This window comes from Passer montanus, unplaced genomic scaffold, assembly GCF_014805655.1.
Source record: "Passer montanus isolate IOZ18808 unplaced genomic scaffold, ASM1480565v1 scaffold9, whole genome shotgun sequence".
NCBI classification, from domain to species: domain Eukaryota; kingdom Metazoa; phylum Chordata; class Aves; order Passeriformes; family Passeridae; genus Passer; species Passer montanus.
Window position 1 is genome coordinate 10,659,002 of NW_024374367.1, and position 17,765 is coordinate 10,676,766.

The window sequence follows — 17,765 nt, forward strand, 5'->3', positions numbered from 1 at the left end:
CGTGGGCTGGCATCTGGGTGACCTCTGAATGTGCTCACACAGCCCCTCCAAGCGAGGGGGGAGCCAGTGCTCTGCACTCCAGGTGTCCCGGCAGACAGGCAGCAGAATCCAGATGTGGGCAAGCTGCCCCAGCCCCAGCACAGGCTGGGGATTCAATGAGGTCTATTCATGGAGGAGTGAGCTGGGCTTCCAGGAACACAGAGGAAGCATTTCGGAGGGGTATTCCCATTGCAAGTCCAAGAAACCTCTTTGCATTCTAACCCCACCACCACTGCAAGCTTTAAATATAGAAGTAATCAAAATGTACATTAAAAGAAGAACTTAGGACTTGGTAGTGTTAATCCAAGAAACATTCCACTGGGGAGCGGGGCTCGAAGAGCACTGGCAGCCTCGGGGAGGCTGAGCCTGGCTCTCCAGGAACAAAAGCAGCTTACAAACCAGGTTTGCCACGTGAGAGCCTAATTAGAGACCGAAGCCCACACAGCAAACAGACAGACTACAGAGGAAATTGGAGCCTAATTTACATGGAGAACGATTACTTACTGCAACCAATTAGTGTCAAGCTGACTGACAGACTACCCAAAATATATTCTCCCCACCCTCCCCTGCAAGTCTGAGTTTTCCCCGCTGTGTTATTTAACCTGGGTTGTGAGGGAGGTGAGCAGCAGCACCTCAGCACCAGACATGGGACAGCAAACGGGGACCTTCTGAGCTTCCCCATAACAAGCACACAGTTAGAGCCACCCTTGTGCCACCTGGTGCCAGCCTCAGCTGAGCCAGAGACCAGTGTAATGCACTTTTTCCCCTGGTCTTAAATCCTTGAATGACATCCTGAAGATCCCAAAATTGATTATTTTGGAAAGGTGTTCACCCTTTCCTGAGCATGTATTCTGCATGGGGACTTTCACACCCTCATAGGCTACCACACAGTAGAACTTTAGGCGAAGGCTGTGTCCACATAGCCTTTGCAACATGCTCAGGCTTGGGTTTTGTGTCCCAACCCACATTCCTGGTCTCTGTCACCATCCCCAGGTGAAGGCTGTGTCCACATAGCCTTTGCAACGTGCTTGGGCTGTGGGTTTTGTGTCCCAACCCACATTCCTGGTCTCTGTCACCATCCCACAGTGTTGCTGCTGCTCAGGACACTCAGCTCATTAAACAGCCCTTTCTTTCCAAACCATCCTTTCCTCTCTGGCTGTGCTGTTCCCCATGCACTGGCAGGACCATTGCTGCTCTGTGGGGAAATAGGGAATCCCACTGCTGCTGGAGGGTGCCACGTGGACAGAGAAACTTCTCCTTGGTTGGCACAGCACGGGGGTGCCCACAGCCCCATCAGTGCCTGTGCTGGGCAAGGACATCACCTTCATTCAGGGCATCTCTCTTCAGCTGCCCTGGAAGAGGACTACTTCATCATGCTTCCCAAAGTGCAAGCCTGTTGATAGTTCTGCACAAAACCTGCACCTCCTCCCTATCAACTGGTACCCAAACTGATAAAGAGACTTTAAAAACTCCTGAAGTGCACACATGGAACTGAGCAAATGCCATTTACATTCCTTTTACTGTTACAAAAGAAACAACTCATTCTACCATCATTTTTCCCTTCCCAGCACCATACTCATTATTAACAGGACTGACTAATTGCTGTCCTCTATTCCATGCCCTGGCACGTGCATTTAGAATGCACAATGACAACAGCATTTCAGTGCAACTTGCTGTGTTGTTCTTCACAAATTCCTAAGTGTGGTCTGTCTGAGCAGCCTGTCTGACTACTCATCAGAGAGCTCTTGTGTACACACACTCAGGCACACAATGACCACATTCTGGATATTTGAGACCAGATAATCAGCCCTTCCTTTGAGAAACACCAATATAAAGCATATTTAAAGACTTTATGAGTCTTCTGCATGGATGAGATAAACATTTTTAATCTCTGCAGGCTGCATGGATAGATGGCATTTTAAAAGCAGGTTATCCTAAAAAGAAAACATGGAGGAAATGCTTGATGAAGTTTATCTAGTAGCTGTTTCCTAATATCTGCAGATAGTCAGGACCTCAGATGGGGTAAAACATCAGGAGGAATTCTTTGAATTTCAGTTCACATCAATGGTGCTAAATCAACTTATACCACAGAAATCCCATCAAGAGAGGTAATGCAGGATCATCCCTGGGTCTCCTTTGGATACAGACACCAGAAAGGTGGCAAATCCTGGCAGCTCTGGTCTCCCTCTTTGCTAAATTAAAAGTCTCCATTAGTTACCAAGTGGATGCAATGAAAATGCATGCGTGCTCATGCTCCTGAGAATTAGGCTGTTAATCTGGTGTTTGTGCTCCTGGAGTTTATCTCTTCCACACCTCCCTTCTCCCCAGGGAACAGCCTTGCTGCCACTTTATCTGCAGCTCTAAGGACAACAGACAACACACGCTGCTTCGTTCCTGAATTCCCTCCAGCTCCTGAACCAAGCTCTTCAGAGAGGGGGGGCTCCAGCAGCTGTAATTCCCATTAATTCCCCTTATGATTAACAGGTCAGCTCACTCCACCCTGATGACAGCGGGCTTCGGAAGTCGAACTCTATCAAAATTATCTATGCATAAAAGACAATCATTACAGGAACAAACGCCTCGCTGAGACTTTTATCAGCTGTGTGCTTGCTGCTCGCTGTTGTGCCACTAATTTAGAGAGGCACAGGCTTTAGAGAGAGTGGGGAAGGCTTCAGCCTCACTGCTCTGCAGTGGCTCCAGGCACAGGAACCTCTCTTCTGTGGTTTTGATGTTGATTATAAAGCTGTGGAGGCAATCACTCCTAGAGAGGGGCAAGGGCAGGTGGGAGTGCAGGGAAATTACAGAAACGTTCTTCTGAGTGCATCCCATTAGGGCTGGTGGCAATTACACATGCTGATCAAGGAGGCGGGCTTCCCAGAACTGAAATTACCGGGCTCTGAAATTACCAGGAGGGAAGGGAAGGTGAGAGAAAGAAGGAAAAAAGGAAAAAAAAAAAACCAGAAGCAGCAAAAATAACCCTCAAGAAGGGCCGCAGACATCCCCTGGCTGCCTGGGAGCAGGGACAGGAGAGCCACCTCCTCCCTGCAGGCAACCCCTGCTGGCAGTCACTCAGGGGAGACCCACAGAGATAAAAGGCAGTAAGGCCAGCTGAAAAATGCTTGTAAAAACACTAATGGTCTCAGGTCCTTTTGAGACACCTCAAGCACTGCTAAGTCACTTTTACTTGCTTTCTGGTGGGTTTTGCTTAGGTTTATACAGATGCACTGCACTTCCCCATGTGCAGGTGAAACCTGTGTGGATCCACCAGCCAAACCACAATGCAGGCATCACTACCAGGCTCTGCACATTGTTCTTCCTCTCACCTTTTCACTTTTCTCACTAGTTGCACAGGAATAAACAAAGAAACCAACTTAACAACATCTTCCTTTCAATACACACTATTGGGAGTTACTGTAGTAATAAAAACCAGAAGGAAAAGGCAAGAATTTTCATTGCAACCATTCTGCAGCCTTGCAGTCCTGACTCTGGAACTCCTGACAATGTGTCACCACACATTATTAAGAAATATTCAAATTAATCCCAACTGTAAAGCTCTACTTTCAGCCAATTAAACTGCCTGAGCAGCTGAGCTCTCCTGGAGACCTTTGTACTCTCCCCTTTATATATATATTTTAAATGCTCTCTTAGGGAAAGGAATGGTTTCTGCAGAGATGAGCCACCCAGCTCCTTCCAGCCCTGCCGTGTGTGTATAAAATGTTCTTGGCTGCTTTCAAACACTGCACGTTAATCTGTGCTTTGGAGCCTGTCTCCTTCAGTGTTCCATCATTTCTCTTCGAGGCGGGTGAGACAGAGCTGTTCCACTTGGCATCACATACCCTCCCTGCCCCCTTCCCAGGGCTTTTTCCCCCCCTTTGTTTTGTTTGTCAGTTTTGTTTGGTTTGGGGGTTTTTTAGTATTGCCAGAACTTTTTTCCCCTTTGTTTTGTTCGTTAGTTTTGTTTGGTTTGGGGGTTTTTTAGTATTGCCAGAATAGCTGACAAGCCATCACCCCTGGCACATCTGGACCTGAAGAAGAATATAGGGCTGTAGCAGCCCACAGATATATGAGACAGCCAGGGTGTTCAGGGAAGATTATGGTTTTAGCACTTCAAATTATGAAAAATAGCAGTGCTCCCTTCCTACAGCTTAGGACACATAACTTCTTTCTCCCCCTGCCAGTTCTTTGACTATGTCTTAACCTGGAGGGACAAAACCTGCTTCTCGAGTTAATGGCTGCTGGAAACAAACCCCAGACAGGAGTTTGAGTAGTGCTGACTGGGATTTCTTAGTGAGCAATGTGAGCCCCACTGTCCCACCTTTACAAGCCCTTGCACTAATAAATCAGAGCATCTCCCACACACAAAGGGCTATCTGACACAAAGCCAAATATTTTTACTAACCCCACTCCTGGGACATGGATTTTCATGCCTGCCTGCCCAAAATTTGCCCACGTGAGGATGCCTGTTGCTCAGGCTATGCCAGCCAGGCACCTCACTGGCTGCTTGCATGTGTGACCACTACCACAGCCAAAGTACCTTCTCAACTACCCATGTGCCACCAAACTGGCAAATCATGACATTTCTTCAAGCCTTTATTAAATACTAAAATGTTCTGTAGTTGCAGCCAATGGGGTTCCCCCCACAGGAAGCTTCAGCTGCAGCCTTGTCTTCAGGAAAGTGTAACCTTGGCTGTGCCCCACTCAGAAGAGACAGATCCATTGCTGGCCACAAGTTATGAAGGACAATTCCCTTCTCTCTCCCCTCATCACCTCGGGTATCACCTCCTTTCATCACCTCGGGTATTGAATCCATGGAAATAGCCAGAGCCTGGGGAACAGAGAGGAGCCGAGCGAGAAGGACCATGGAGCTCCTCCATGCCCAGGGCCAACTGCTTCACCACACCTGGGTGCACCACGAAAGGGATGAGTGCCTCTTCCAGAGATGGGGCTTCCCAGGAGAGCAAGGGATGTGAAGGATAAAAGCTGCCTAAGGATGCACAAGCACCCTGAACCCTGCCAGTTGCTGGTAATCCAGCAGCCACAGGCATCTGCAGCACATCTCGTGTTTTGGAAGCTGCAATGGGAACACCATGCACTTTCCCTTTTTTTCCAAGCATCCCCAAATCCTTGGCTCCCGGCATTTCTACAGTGATTAAACACACAGTTCTCGACACTGAAACCCCATAAAAACAAAAATCCATATGGGGAGTGTCCCCATAAACAAGGCAATACCTGCCAGCAGCTGTAATCTTGGTGCCATCAGATCTGCACAATAAATGAGTTCATTTTACTGGGGTAGGTTTTTTCTACAAAACAGAAATCAAAATTGGCTTGTGAAGATGAACGATGCCTGTGAAACTTTTTTTGCTGCACTTGATTAAATACACACAATAAATCCATTTTTTTCTACTTGAACGATAAACTCAATAGTTTAAAATTAAGCCCAGCAGGGTAAGATCCTGTATAGATTTCAACAGATACTATAATTTTTTTTTTGAAAACCTGACTGTAATGTATACACATTGAAAAATCACTTGAGTGCCTCTGGCACCAAACATAAACACAGGGAAAGCTAAAAATCATGTTGTGTTTTTATCTTGATACATCCTGCACCGCAAAGTACAGCCCTGGTTTGCCATTTCATGATAAACCAACCCTCTGCTTTTGATCACTTTCCTGTGTAACCATGGATGTGAATGTACATTAGTACCAAGAAAAGAAAAGAGGAAGAAAAAGTCCAATCACAGAAGCACACCAACCTGAACCACATGCTTCCCAACCAAAGGGTATTTGTAGATACCAGAATTACCATTTCTCTTCAAGACAACTGATCCTTTTAATGAAAATATATGAAACCCTAGAGAAATTCTGGTTGGTTGTTATTAAATGCACAGACCTCATGCATTTTTTTTTCCAGGAAAATGACTGAAGCTTGGCTTTAGCATAATCCTGAAGATTATTTACATCTTCTGTATTTTTTTCCACTGCTGCTGAATAATCAAGGCTCCTTAGAAAACCATTGCCAGAGACACATAAGTATTTTTTCCCCTTCCTTTCCTCTCTCTTTTACCTGATTTTATACATTCTTTCTTGCATAGGAGCAGTGAGGAGGTGTTGGAGGTTAGGATTTTTTCTTTTTTCTTTTCTTTCTCTCAGGGAATTTTGTCCCATTTGTTGCCTAAGAGATGATAACAACTGGTAACTTAAGATCCAAAAGATGTGGCTGGGAGGTGGAAAGGGGCAAGGGTGCAGCTGGCACCCCCTCTTTTTTTGGGGAGGTTCTCTGGGGAAGGGCAGAGACACCTCCAGATTTTGGCAAGCAGACATGACAGAAATCCCAGGGGAGCAGCTAGGAAGGGGCAGTGTGCACACTGTCTCAGTCTCCCTCCTCCATCCCCAGCTTCCAGACATTTGATGAAGGGGAGCTCAGGTTGCCTTTCAAACATTTTTTTTCTCCACAGAAATACCTAAGAGAGGAAAAAATTGTGGCTCCTCAAAAGGCAATGGAAGGAGCTGTCTCTCCTCTTTGGAGGAAAAGGCTCCAAAACACTGCAGCTTCCCTGAATATTGGGATGCTTTGGTGGGGGAATATTACAGGGATCAAGACAAGCACTTTGCTTTCTGCCTCAACACTCTTTATTATTTCCCATCACGCAACCTCCCTTCCTCTCCTGCTCCTACCCTATCCACTCAAAGGGCTGTGCACAGGGAATGAAAACAATTAAATACTCCTAAACAGGCAGGGCTGCAACTGGCACGGTAATGAGGTCATTATGCACCTAAACATGCCTTCTAAAAATGAATTACAGCCAGGTAGAGAGATCTCCTGGCTGCACTGTGCCCAGGGAATTATCTTAATGCAAAATCTCTAACAACCTGGTTTGGTTATTTCAAAGCAAACCTAGCCTCATCAGGACAATAACAAGAGCTTGGCATCACAAATTTCAGCTCCTCTCAGGGCAGAGTCTGTGTTAGAGCCAGGGGTCACCTCTGAGCCCACCAGGGCACAGCCAGGCTCTGCTCCACAGCCAGGTGCCCTCACAGGTCAGGACCAACACCTCGTCCCACCTGTGTGACATGCCTCCTGTCACCAGCGTGGGCACAGACACTGCCAAGGTCCTGTCTAGAAAGGACCCCATCTGGCGAGCAGACTTGGTTAGAATTACACAGCAGCCTGGGCTGCAGCACGCTCATTTGTAGTAATTAGAAGAATGATATGGGCACATGGGAGGACATCAAAGGACACTGGAAGCTTCGATGGCACAGGTCTCTTTTTTTAGTGGTCAAGAGGCAAAAACTGCCCTGTGCCCTTGAGTTCCTCTTAATAAACCAAAATTATACAGAATTCTTTTTTTTGGCGGGGTAACCAGACAAGTCACTACAAAACCCACTCCAGGGGAAAATTAAAGGTCAACATTTTTATTTTAACATGTGCAATTCATAGAATCATTTAGGTTGGAAAAGACCTCTAAGATCACCAAGCCCACCCATTAACTAGTACTACCACATCCTCCACTGAACCCTGTTTGAAGTGCCACAAGAGACCTGTGCATGTGTATGCACAGACACACACATCCCTGCTCCAGTGCACAGCCATATGGGCTGCTTTGCTTCCCCAGTCTCCCAAACTGAATACAAACAAGGCTTCATGTACACTGGAATCTGTAGGAAGCTTAACATTTACTTGGCTTTTATGTAAACACTTACGTGAATTACACAAGTTTCAGCCAAGAGTCTCAGCACCCCGCTGTGCTGAGCCAGATAATTCATTACAATTAAAATCAGAGGGGGAGGCAATCAGGCTCACCCGACAGTGGGTGGGTATGGATTTGCTTCCCAAATGGTTTCCAATTTGTCTTCTAGGAAACCCCACCGGCATTTGCATGGGAATGCTGCTGCTGCACCCCAGGCTGTGTGAGCAGGGACCCGGGACAGGGAGGTGTCCCAGCCACCAAGGGAGGTGTTTTGGGCTGTGCCTGTGTAAGCACCCCCTGAGTGAGGCAGCACCTGCTGAAACTCACCTTGGAGCAGGTGAGCACTGCCCTGGGCACACACACAGAGCATCACACCCTGACAAAAGTACTGCAGTAATAACAATAATGATAATAATAATCAACAAAAAGGCATGTGGATGTTGTTGGGGATAAGGTTTAAGTGCTGAATTAACTGTTTGACTTGTGATCCTAGAGGTCTTTTGCAACCTTAAGGATTTTATTATAAAAGAACTCCCCTGCCATAAGCACATGCATCCCCCCAAACAGCAAGGCAGCATCTATTCCCCAGATCTGCCTTTCTCACTCAGTATCCATAATGTGCTAAGATATTAAAACTATCCTATGGAAAGTGCTGTGGCTTACAGTGCTGAAGACAAGTGCTGTTATCATCTGGTATTTCTTCTCTTGTTATTACAGTGAATCTTCACTACAGCTCTGAAAATAATCCAATTATTGCTTACCACTGGTAAGGTCACTGTTGCTTTGAACAGAGATTTGGGTAATACTCTGATTACTCTTAAGCAAATATTGCTGAAACTTGGGCAGAAATTTCAGAGAGACTGAAAATCCATTTCACTGGAAACCACATATGGGAAAATATTCACACTCTAGTGGATATAAACAACAAAAAGAAGCTATCATTTCTCTGTGTTATTAAAAAATACTGGTTTATCTGAAATCAACAGCACAGATATATTCAGCTATTAAACAATATATGATTTCTCATATCATATAACCTTCAAAACACAGCAATCATTGAGTCTTTATTAAATGTTCCCATATGGGCATCCAAAGGTATTGAACTACTTAAGTGTAATATATGGAAAACAGCAAAAGGTTTGTATCACTTGTGGGAATAAAAGAGCTCCTGAAGAAAAGCAGATATCAAAGATCAATCTGTAATAAGGAAAGGAAGTTAACATTCCTTACAGCAGTCCAGGAGATAATTTTTCAGCATGGAGCCAACGAGATAACAGCAAAATCATACAAAATACACATGGTGCCAAAAATGGTGTCTATTATAATTCATTTGGTGCAATTAATCATAGGTTCTTTACTGTCAGACCATCTCCAGGTAATAGCAAAAAAAAAGGGGGGGAAAATACCCAACTCTTTTTGTTATTTTTCCTTGAAAAGGAATTAATCATATTGTCACTGGAAGATGCTTTTTCTGACATTGCTTTACTTGAACTGACCAACTGATTAAAAACAAAACACAGCAAGGACTTGCTGTCCTTCTGCTGAAATAGTGGAGAAATGCTGAGATTAACCCCTGAGTGTCCTGACAGCTAGGAATGACCCAGCTCAGTGATACCAGAAAACCCAAACAAGCATCCCTGGATAGGGCAAAGACGAAAAATTCCAACAGCTCTGGGGGTGGCCAAGGCTGCCTGACCCACGGATGGCTTCTCCTCCCCTTCTTGAAACCACATTGTTTGCTGGAGAGTTTCCTCTCAACACCCCCACAACACATCTTCATCCCACAGCAGGGTCTGGGCTGAACTCCTGCTCAGCCCTGGTGGGTTTGGCACAGTGACACCCCTATAACCCTTTCAGAGCTGCATCTTTTTTTCCTCTCCACACTCTTCCAGCCTCACGAGGTTTCCAGCACCGCAGGCGGATTACGGCAGGGAGGGATGTCACAGCGCTGTGCCAGGAGCGAGACAGCCAGTGACATGCCCCTGGGGACACAGACGGGTGAGCAGGCACAGTGCTGCAGCGTCTCTCTCCTAGGAAACCTGCCCCGCCTGCCTCACACGCGCCAAAATCCCAAGGGGATAGTGAACACTGGAAATCGCATCAAGAAAACCTATTTAAAGTGATACCCCACTGTCATGCAGCACAGGGAAGATGTGTGCCTCGGCTTTCCAGATGACTCTATTCCCTCCAGAGAGCTGCCTGCGAGCAAGCTGCCTGCCCAGCACCAATGAATGATGTGGCAGCACTATCACAAAGCCCAACCCTGCCTTTGTCCTGCCAGTCTTTGCCTCCTGCCTGCCCATCTTGGACAAGAAGGGGACAAAGAAGGCCTGGAAAGGAGAGAATCACTGCAGGGCAGCCCTGCCTAGTAAAGATGCCAGGGGAGCAGGATGCTCAGGGAATGAGGATGCCCAGGGGATGAGCGAGATCCCAGACCCAGCTAATTCCTCTCTGATGGCTAATGAGTACTGTGGGGTTCCCATCATCTCCCAGCACAGGGATTCAGGCATGTTTTCAGCAGGAGGCAACGCTCTCATCCACATTAACATCTTTTCTATTTTGAACCTCAGTCCTGATGCCTTTTTCCCGGGTGTTTCCTAATGCTTTCCTCATCAATGCCCACACCCACTCTGCAGCACAGACACCTGCAGGCTTTTAATTGCCCCTGGACTGCCTTGATTAGATGCTTTCGGGGACCTTTGACTTTTCTCTCAAGAGGTATCCAAGAGACAGGCATAAACTCACAGCGCCAACCCAGACTGCTGGGCTCTGTCTTCTCTTGTACATACACAGCAGACAGGGCTTGGGCTGCTTACACCATCCCTGGGCATCTACATGAAATGAAACCAGCATGCAAAGGGTATAAAATACTGTCTAGCAGCAGCTACACTTCCACTGGACTCAGACCTCATGGGCTTATTTCTACAAAATACTAAGTATGTTGCCAACTAATCCCCTCTTTCCTACATAGTAACTATATCTGGTGTTTATTTTGCAGCTCTTTCTCTGAAAACTTGGTTCTTCAGAGAAAATGCAGCAGCCGGAAAAACTGAAAACTGACTGTTAAAGAAATAAATTGTATTGGTGCCTTAGGAAGAACATGGTCCATTTTTAGCATATTAGACCATTATGTTAAATATTAGCAAACAGAGGAAGAAAAAACCACATGGTTTTGTGCTTCTTATTAATGGCACTAATCCCCACACACAGGAAAGCCCATGGGACAGGATTTTAAAACCATTCTGTGAGCTGCAGAATAACCTCCAGGTTAAAAGTGCATTAAGACAATTATAATCAAAAACATCTCTGTCAAGGGTGGATCTCAAATCTCTGTTGAGGGATAGGTTTAACTTCTCAGCAAGTGAACACAACCAAACCACACCATTGTTTTGCTGCTAGTGGCTGGAGTAAGTTATCCTGGCCACCTTGCTGGGGCTGGCATGGGCACAGGGACCCAGGATCTGCTGCTGCAGGATGCAGGCACTGGGGAGCCTGGCATGCCAAGGGAGCCCAGCATGCCAAAATGCCCAGGCTCCTCACAGCATCTCCCTTCCAAAAAATAGTCTGGGTGAGACAGGCTGAGACCTAAGAAATGATGGACAGCTCTGAGACAAATGAACAGATGCAGCACCCAAGGAGAGGCAGGGCAAAATGCAGAGCCAGGTAGCAAGCACTGCCTGTGACTATGCTGGTCTTGACGCTGCCAGGGTTTCCAAGGAAGAAATAAAAAAATAATAATTATAAAACCCCCTAAACTCACATTTACAGACATTTGCACAGACACTGGAGGAATATCCAAAGTCTATTCGTAAGTTTACAAACAACACCTGATAACGCTGATTGAGTAGAGCACTTCCCAAATAAACTTTACAGTCAGGGGGACCAAGAGAGGACACACTCCAACCTGCTTTTAGCCAGGGCCGTCTAAATGTGAGAAGCCCCAGGAAGCTGCAAGCAGGAAAACAAAACATTAAGGGTGGATTTAATCCAGAAACCTGAGCTGGCTCATTAGTGTGGAAGCAGCTGTCAAAGAGCTCAGGTCTGCACCAAAACACCTACCTGGCCAACTGAGCCCAGCTATTTAACCCAGAGTGAATGGGACTTCACTGGTGGTGAAATCACCACCATGCCACCAGACCAAGGCAGCTGAAACAGCCTGCAAACACCACGTGTGGTGGGATTTCAGAAATCCACTCCAATAACCAGTTGCACAGAGCAAATGCACATTGAAATAATGTCACTCGCAATATCAAGGTTCTCATCAGGGACGATGTCATGAATCACTGCTGAAGCCAAATTTAAAAGGATATTGATGCCCAGGCATCCCATTTGGTGCTCATATAACATATGGCACATGTGAATTTTATAGCTTTTGTATTAATCTGCCCAGAATGCCATCACTTTGTGAGATTTCATGAAATATTAAAATTAATGAGGATAATTTATTTTACAACTCTCTGCAAAGGCCCTGGGAATGATGAGAACCTCCCCATTAAATTCACTCAGGTTTGTGACTCACAGCCCTAATATCTGGCATCTGTTTGCCAAGTGAGAGAAAGACATGATGTTTTTCAAGCTAGTTATTTGATGGATTGGCCTGAATTTATTTATTAAGGTTTCTACAATCAATTATCACTGCAGGAAACAGAGAGGGAGGGATGATAGACTAAGCATGTTTATCAAGCCACGTGAAATCTACAGAGACATTCAATACAATTCTCCAGCCACTGCAGGAAAGTGTCAGGCATGTTTATTGATAGCCCAACTGTGCACTGCACAGTTGGCTTTCAAAAACCCAACAGAAGACTATGATGTATAAGGACAATATAGGAAAAGGCTGAATTTTCATGTCTTGTGATGAATACAACAGCACTAGAGTCATTTCTAAAAGGACTCTGTCCACCTGTGTGCAAGACAGTATTTGAGATATCAGCAGGTGGCAAAATGTACGTGTGCCAATGCACAAACCAGGCAGTGACAGCATTGGAAAGCAGCTGGAGCCAAGATTTCCCCTGCTATAATGATTACTGTGGAAAAGAGTGGTTTCTGCAATGTGTATCTGGAAGAGTCAAAGCCAACAGCTGCTGGGAACTTTGAACAACCACAGAATTCAATAGTAAACGTCTGATGAATGGTTAACACCTTGCAAATCTTTCAAAGAGCAGGGAATGGTATCGAACTGGTAGCCTGCTGCAAAACTATGCGCGCACAAGATGCAAAGTCAATGTTTCGACCAGCTAATAATGAGAAAAGAAGGGTTCATGCAAGGTCCCTTAGTCCAACCACCTGCCCCAAGGGGTAGGGGAATTGATTGTGTGAGTAATCGTGTGCGTCTTGGACCTTGGCTACGCCTGTGCACGCAGGAAGAGGCAGCGGAAGGAATCAAGTGCAGCAGGATATTGTGTGTAACAGCCTCGGCTGTGCTCATGTCTGAAAAAACAGTTAGCAACCCCTGCACCTGAAACAGATCACGCACCAACTTCTGCAATGTTTATTATTCTCTTATTTCCTATCGCAAATTGGTTGACTGAAATTCTCCAAGCTTTGCAAGCAAACAAATCATCCTAATAAACACAAACTGAAGGGAATGGGTGGAGACACATCTGCTTAAATGAGCACACAACTGGTAGTTACTGCAGAGACAGCTATGAAAACTTGAGTCTGTGTCTACAGAGATGTTTCCCATTAAAAAACATCTTGTTAATACCAAATACTCTTGGACTACTTCTCCACAACGTAAAATATCATGTGCAAAATTACATTCTACTTCCAAGACGCCATGCACATGAACAGCAGAAAAACAATATTACGAAAAAGGAATTTCACAGTTCATGTTATTGTGCCAAAGTAGCTGCACTGTGACCAAACACACCAACCACACCATCCACAAAGGAGCCAATATCTGCCCAAGAGCAGCCCACAGTCAGAATCACAATTGATAAGGACGATGATGATGATAAATGAAATTGGACCAACAACAACGGGCTCTGAATTACACTTTGATTCTACTATTTCCATCTCCCAAGACACACATGCTCACTATATTGAGAACATATGGTGACATGGTGACACGTGGATTTGAATCTATTTCAAAGGTATGTGGAGTCATATAAGCAGAGCAGGAACGTGTGCTTGCTCCAGCCAAGATACTCATTTATTCTTCATTTATTCTTCATATGCATGTTTGTGTGGGAATGGGCTCATCAGTAACTCTGCTTGGTTCATCCATAATTAACATCTGGATGCCAAAGAGAATGAAAGCTGACACAAGATCCAAGTATTCCAAAACTCTGCAAACTCTCTGGATATTTGAAAACTAAAGGAATATCTTGACCTGAAAAGGAGACTTTCCATTCCCAGTTTAAGCATGTGCTAAATTGCACAGACATGTTGGTCCAGGGTGTTGACCCGATGAGGGATGACCTTGCAAGCTGGAGTGATCAGATAGTAATGCAGAAATAAGAAGAGATTTCACTTTAAGAACTGTTTTCTGGGAAATGATCAAGTGGAATCACAGAATCACAAAGTTAACTAGGTTGGAAAAGACCTTTGAGATCACCAAGTCCAGCCTATGACCTAACACACCCTCATCAACTCAACCATCCAGTCTTTTTTTTAAACACCTCCAGGGATGGTGACTCCACCACCTCTCTGGGAAGGGAGGTGGAATGGACGATTCCATTGCCCAATCACTCTTTCAGTGCTGACATCTAACCTAAACTTCCCCTTCCAGCCTGTCCAGGTCCCTCTGCAGAGCCCTCCTACCCTCCAACAGACTGACACATGCTTCCAGCTCGGTGGCATCTGCAAATTTACTGATGGTAGACTCAATCTCCTTGTCCAGATCATCAATGAAGATATTAATCAGGACTGGCCTCAACACAGATCTCTGGAAATGGTGCCATTAAATTAAGGGGGGCTGGTAAGTAAAAAACAGGGAGGGGAAAAAAAACAATACAAAAGAGCTTACATGTACCATCAAAACATGACAAGGATGCAGATGGCCATACCTTGCTCCCACAAGGGGGGTTTGCAGGAGAAACATCCCCTGAGAGATACCTCAAGTCCCTGTTCATCACACCCCAGACTGGGGCCCTGTTCTCTTCTCAGGGAAATCACAGTGCTCAACTGGCTCAGATACAAAATTTTTACTGGACCCAAAGAATCTTGAACTAGCTCTGCAATTTTGTTTCTGGAAACCTCAGAGCAGCTCTGTCCTTTCCTGTTAAGCAGCCCCACGCTGTTCGTGTATGGTTTCACTGAATCTCCTTGCTTTTAAAGGTCCATCAGACATAACTAGGATCAGGAAATAGACAAATACACTTGTAAGAAGTCCTTAAAATACTTGTAATGCTCATTTAAACATTCACTGTTGTGCTTTACTGGAGGACACCACATGCCCTCTGTGTGCTGTAATCTCTACCAAAGATGGGAAAAGAAATCCTCGTTCTTCTAGGCTTTAACCCACAGCAAATCAATCTGCATCACCACATTTTACCTGCCCCTAGAAACAAGGAGACATTTCTCCAGGCCACTACCTTCTCCTCAGCTAAACCCCTCTGGGAAATACCTTGGCAGACTAGCTAGCCCAGAGTTTTTTTACAGGTTTTTACAGCTTTTTTCAGAGGACATGGGCAGAGTTTAGATGCTGACTGACCTAACCCTCAGCCACCACCTCTGCAGTACTAGGGCTTGCAATGCACCATCAAGGTGGGATTATCTGTGGTGTAACTGACTCAGGAGCAGGTATGAACCCTGCTCACCCCTTGGTGAGGTGAGAGGCTGAGGCTGGTGGACAGTTTGCTTTCAAGGAGCTGTCAGAGATGGAGGTGAAGTCATCATGAAGCAGAGGCACTGTGGTAACTGTAAGGTGAGGGTGTACAAACCCCTACGAATCCTCAGCCATGCTTTTATGCCAAGCAATTAGGGGCAGACTCCTTTCACCATAAACATGCTTCTTGTTTGCAAACAAAACTAATGCCACAGCAGAATCTGCTTACAGAACGTCAACATGAGTCTATGTTTTCTCCCCCTACAAAGAGAAGATTAACCATAGTATTTCTGGCAATTCACATTTCAATTAATAAGAGCACTATCTTATGAATAAACCCAATTATCAACTATCAAAATCCAAAGTTTCCTACAAGAGAGGTTCAATCAAATGAGAAAAACAAAGCCTCACTTGCTGTTAGCAGAAGGATCTTTACCTTCCCAGATGCTCTGGGCATTTGGCATCACAACCACAACACAGTGAGTCAACAGACATATTATATATATTACATATGTTATGTATCAGTACTTTGGGTCTCCAAAGGCACAGGACTACAGACCACTCATCAACAGCAAAGCTTATGTGTGCTATTATCCACATAGTTCATGCTTCCAATCTGCCTAGTGCAACTGTCTTGGGTGATTTAAATATGAACTGAAAATCTTCCCACAAGACTGAAGCAGCACCATCGGATTTGTAAATACCTTGGGCTCCACAGAAGGATGTTAATGCTAATACAGGGAATCTGATGCAAATGAAAAATGAAAAAAACCCCTCATTACAGAGTTTCTTGTAATGACAGTGCTCAGATATAACCACAACAGTCTGCTTTTGATTAGAGCAAGCCATTTAGTGCCGCTGTTGTTATTTGTTGTTTCTATGGTTCTTTGGGTGCACATCACTCCTCCCAGACAAACACGGAGAGAGGCTCAAAAGCTTCTTCACGGAGATAACAATTCCTGCTGGATTTCAGCAAGGTCAAGCCCATGCACACCTCTGCCCTCCTCCTGGTTCCAATAGGGCATTCCATATGGACTTGACTTCTGACTTCTCTTTCCTCCTTTTTGGAGGAGTGGGGTTCACTTACAGATTGAGCTGCACTGGCAACTTTCCGTGTTCTCTTATCCATCAGCAGAAAAAGTTCTCACTTTTATTACATCTGGGAAAAAAATCATTCTCACCTTAAGGAGAATTGTTTGGGGTTCATTTAAATCTGCATAAGTGGCATGGATGCCAAAAAAAGGGCCCCAGGTTAGCACCTCAATTTAAGCACATGATCCCCATCCACTTGCCTCCAAGGTACATCCACATGCCCAGCATGCAGTGACCCTTCAGCCATCACAGAAGTACCCTTCCTTCAGACTTCTCATCTGAGGCTTATTTTGATTTATTTTTAAGAAAAAACCCAGCAAAACAAAAAACCTCCAGCAATCTGTTGGGTCAGAGGGTTAGAGAATGGGAGTCCAACTTTAATTAGGCTGTGGTGGTTAACGGCCCTGTAAATCCATATTTTTACACTGCATGCCCAGATTTGTGACCTGGGTTCCCTGGCACGTGCCTTTGTTTGGCTGCAGGAGGTGACACCAGGCACACAAAAGCAGCTCCACAGCTACAGGGTCAGTGTGTGCAGCATTAATGAGGCAATATAGATGATAAGAAATACATCCAGTTCCTGGATATACCAAATGCCCAGGGGAACTGGGCTCATATTAAACAACAAAATAGTGATCTGTTGCATAGGGATGCAGGTCTGAAAGAATGGTTTCCAGATGGGACCACACCACTGGTAAAGAGAGATTGAATAAACCTCTCTTTTTAAATAAAACAGAATAAAAATAATAGTATCTACACATACAGTATATCTACAGCACACATATATCTTGCTTACATTTTTCCAAGGAGCCTTTATGATAGCTCTCCTATAATTTGTGCCTCTTTTGTACCAAGATTTATCTTTTAAGCATAAGGTATTTTACTGATGCAAAATGGGACCTTCGACTTTAGAAAATAATTTGAATGAGAATGGCCACACCTTGCTTTTCCCCCACCCCAAATTCTCCCAGCTGTGGATGGCTGGGATGGACTGTGAGGCTGGAGCTCAGAGAGCAAGAAAAACAAAGGTAAAGTTGTTTTAACTTTTATAGTACTTCCATGTGCAGTACATAAATCCCTATTCAGGGTAAAGAAACCCATTGTGGAGCTGGAGGGAGAGATAACCAGAGCACAGAGATCTCAATAAATACGTGAAACTACTGAACTGTCAG

General features: G+C 45.0%; 1 protein-coding gene across 3 annotated transcripts in view; it reads right to left on the bottom strand.

Moving 5' to 3' along the window:
• The window catches only part of PRICKLE2 (prickle planar cell polarity protein 2), a 109,755-nt gene that overhangs the window by 56,885 nt on the left and 35,105 nt on the right, over positions 1-17,765 (bottom strand). The window lies entirely within an intron of this gene.